The sequence below is a fragment of the Montipora capricornis genome, chromosome 9 (genome assembly GCF_036669925.1).
Source record: "Montipora capricornis isolate CH-2021 chromosome 9, ASM3666992v2, whole genome shotgun sequence".
In the NCBI taxonomy this organism is placed as follows: Eukaryota; Metazoa; Cnidaria; class Anthozoa; order Scleractinia; family Acroporidae; genus Montipora; species Montipora capricornis.
In genome coordinates this window covers 14,934,387-14,938,867 of record NC_090891.1, presented here as the reverse complement: position 1 = coordinate 14,938,867, position 4,481 = coordinate 14,934,387, and positions in this window count along the sequence as shown.

The window sequence follows — 4,481 nt, the reverse complement described above, 5'->3', positions numbered from 1 at the left end:
TTTTAAAGTACAGTGAGTTTTATTTTAAAATATCAGAGATAAACTTAAGCTATGATTCCATGAAACAATTCAAAATAAACTTATTATAGCAATTTGTATGCATGATTGAGCACATTTTAGCATGATGGAATATTGGACTTTCGTACAATTAAGCATCAGAATCACGATACAAGCGATGATCAAGTTTAAAAAAGTGAACAGAAGTACAATCATACATGATTTTTATTTTTGTACAGGGAATAAAAAATAAACTGTTTTTGAGCTATCTATATGTTGCCGCAAACAAAGTCCTTTACTGCTTCTTGAATGCTCGGTGACCCCCATTTTTCTTTCCGTAGATCACTTCCTTTCTTGATTTTGTCCATTTTAACAAAAAATAAAAAAAATCTGACTAGTATGTATCGTTTCTTCAAGGTCTATTTCACCTCAGAAAAAGACATCAGCTGCAAAACTTTATTTAGTTATATTAGTTATGTTGAATTGAGTACGTTTACCAGATCTAAATTTCACTAATGTAGCTTTTTTGTTGCTGACAGTTGTCAAGCTAAAATAGTCACGCAGTCTTCTAAAAGTGCCCCTCATGATCTTGAAAACGAGCACGCTGACCCCCCATTTTATTTTTTTTTGCCTTTTTGGCAAAAGTAGATCATTACCTTTCTGCGTGGCAAGTTTTAAAAAAATCTGTACGTGGGAACATTTTGGGCGCGAACGTCCTGAAGACTTCCCATATTCCGAGGAGTAGATGCTGGATCACACATGGTATTGGTATGGGACATAGATCAAAAGTATTCATTGCAATCCCATACAGAAGAGTCAACAAACACATGGGATTGGTATTGGACTGTCACATACCATTCAACGTATATGAGAATATATGGACCTTTACAAAGTTAATGCAGAGCAATCCCATAGAGGCAAGTCAGTCAACATATGGGATTGGTATGAGACTATCCCATATCATTCTTATACCAAATCCCACGGGTAATACATGTATGTGGAACTTAAGCCACTGTAACACGTTGAAACTTTTAGCTGAAACTTGAGTGCAAGGGCGTTGCAAAACATGTTTCAGTAGGCGTTGCACCGTGTAACATGGTCGGTTTCGTGAAACTTTTTAAACTTCCGTTGCAAGACAAGTTTCACGAAAAGTAGAACCACTTTCTACTTCTGCAACGGTCGCAGCGATCGCAGTGGTGACAAAAACGAGAGTTTCACCATGTAACACCATTTTGTGAAATTGGTCTCCCTCGCTCTTGTCGCTACGCTGTGCAAGCCAATCAGAAACCGGAACAACAAGTCATGATTCATTGCAAGCGTCCAAACCAAAATGGTGGACGAAGTGCACACTGGTGATGTGGAGGCGGTCGAAATCCAAGAGAAAACACAAGAGCAAACGTTTAGTATCGAGGAGAAGAATATGTTGCTCAGCATTGCAGAGGAGAACAGGTGCCTTTGGGATAGTGCAAGCCCTGATTTCCTTAATAAAAAGTAGAAACACCAGGCCTTCAACGTAGCAGCAGAATCACTCAGGACAAGTCCTGACTGTGTAAAAAAGGTACTCCACAGTCTCAGGACATCCATGGTAAGAGAGTTAAAGAGAAGTAAGGGGAATAGTCAATTCAAATCGAAATAGAATTTGTACGAATCCATGTTGTTTATGAAGGAAGATATACTGAGGTCGCTTGAGAGTAAAGAGGAAGAAAAGTGGACATACAAGGACATTGAAATGCTGATAAACTTTTACAAGGAGAATCCCCTTTTGTGGAATATTAGTTAACAAGAATACAGAAACCGAGATTCTAGAAGGCTGGCATTTAAGAAGCATAGTGAGTTGTTGAATAAGACAGAAGAAGAGTGCAAGAAGCAGTGGCATAACCTAAGACTGCACTTCAATAAGAACTGCATATAACATGAGTCAAGTAAGAAGAGTGGCACTGGTACTAATGACGTGTTACTCCATCTTGGAAGTTTTTTGACAGTATGTTGTTTACAAGAGAAAGCCTAGAAGTTGATGCATCCAGCAGTACTCTAAGTGACTCTTTAAATGAAAGTGAGCTTTTCTCTCATGTTGTAGTTTGTGCCCGGCTGTACACTTTACCATGTCCTAAAAGAGTTTCTTCATTCCAACATTGTTTGGAGGGGGGAGGGGAGGGCCATTCGCGGTATCCACGTGGTTGGAGAAGTGCATATTACGCTACACTTGAATATTTGAAAAGTAAAGGCTCTGGAAGGTTTTCCATATCCGTTCAAGGAGTTTTGTCCTCCATTGTCTGAAGAATATTCGAGGTGTTCTATGTGAACTTTAGGGGGAATTTTTTAGTCAGGAGAAAAGTCTTCTTTGCTTCTATTTTTTGAAGTAGGCTATGTCAGCTACCTTATTGTAAGCGTGTTTTGGAAACGAGTCGAAGGTGGGGGCAGGTAGGGGAACAGCATGCTGTCATATATGATATGAAGAGTCCTGTCGTTTTATTTTCTTATTCAGTTATCGAATGGTTATTTTTTATTTTCAAACCAAAAGGGAGTAATTTTTATTCACAGTCTGAGAATGTCTGGATTTCATGCCTGAAAACTAGTTATTGTATCTGAAGGGATAAAGGTGGGTGGGGCTCCGCGGGTGCATGTGATGCGACATTCATTCCCAGGCTTAGCGTTGTTTTCTTATGGTTTAGTAAAGTGTCTGCAAGCTGGGAGACAACGCGTTGTGTATTTAATTACATACAGTCGAGCCGATGTTGTTAAGTTTCCTTCTAAAGAAAGTTTTTCCAATACTGTATTACAAGCTTGGCAGAACTTTGGCGTTAGAGTTGTACAGTGGGTAACGTGTCTTGAGGCTCATCACAACACAGATAATGGCGAACATGAGCAGAATATGAATCTATACCATTATCACATGGCGATAAAACTGGAAAAGAGGGTCCGATGGTTTCAAGTACGGAAGTATTTGGAAGAGAACTTCGGAATATAGGTGAATTTCAGCGATAATCACACTGGTACCTATTACAGCACGTACCGTTATGTGACGAAAGAAGACAACGACGCTTTGAGCTCGCCTTCTCATCCACATTTAACTGACGTTCCTCCTCAAACCGAATCTGCTGTGGCCACGAAAAAGAGGAAAGCCAAGGCCAAGCAACAGCGCCGAAAATCTAAGAAAAGAGGAGGTGAACGCTTGAGCACTTTTGACGTGTGGTACAAGCCAAATCCAAGCCAAATCCATAAGCTCACGCTTAGAGCTGGTGTCTTTAGCGGCGGCTCAAGTTAGAGAAGGGAAAACCACGTTGGCAGAATTTATTGCCAACCGGGGAACTAAAGCGGTCGATGAAGCGATTCAGTTAGCGAGGGAATTTGCTGAGGCCAAGACACGTTTAAATCGGTCTAGAAAAAGCCGTGTTGAACTGCTAGAAGAGGAGCTCACCGGCGAGAGCACTGACGGTTGTCAAGGGAGATGGCTTACAGCTGCCAAACAGTTACTCCAGCACCACGAGATAGAAAAGCGTTCATTTTGCAATGCAATGTACAATGCACTGGAAAAAGGTCGAGGGAAGTATCGCAATGTTTATATACATGGTCCTGCAAATTGCAGGAAATCGTTTATTGTATCGCCACTAAAAGTAATTTACCAGGCGTTCTCCAATCCCCCTACAGGTTCATTTGCCTGGATAGGTGCTGAAGAAGCCGAGATTATATATCTTAATGATTTTCAGTGGCATCCTAAAATTATCGCCTGGCCCGAATTTCTGCAAGCTCTAGAAGGGGATACAGTTCACTTACCAGTGCCCAAAAATTTCTGTAGCAAAGATATTAAGCTATCAAAAGATACCCCATTTTTTGCGACCTCGGATGCGCCGTTAGTGCTAGTCAAAGGGGGTGCAATGGATTGCGTGAATACAGAAATGATGAACTGCCGATGGGTTTTTTTCCATTTCTGGAAGCAAATACCACATGCAGAACAGGAGGATATTCCCCTGTGCAGATTTTGCTTCGCAAAATTTATTTTGCCTGACGTGCGTAACTCATGTGACCCCTGTTGACCTTGTGTGACTAAAACTTGTGAATTAAAAGACAACTGTTGTCACAGTTCTCACGTACAGTTAAAAAACCTTTTTCACGCTTTTTCGAAGGCCCGTATGATCCAGTTATGTAGTTGTAAGTATTTTTGTTCGAGTGCCCTCTCTAAATATTGCTTTTAGATAAGGAATTATATTCGGACAACGATTTTGGCAACAGTTCTTGCCTCAAACCTTAAAAAAATGAACTGTTAACAATGTTTTCTTTAAATGTTTAACCCGAGAACTGTTGTAAATCGCAAAAGCCATTTGCTTTATACATTACTTCTACAACATTCAGTGGCAATGAGACATTTTATTACTATTTTTATACAGCTGGATCACAGATCAAAATTCGTTAACGCGATACATGTATTTCACTTAATAACGTAGCTGAGAACTGTGTCCGAGAAATATGTTGTTTAAAAAGATACA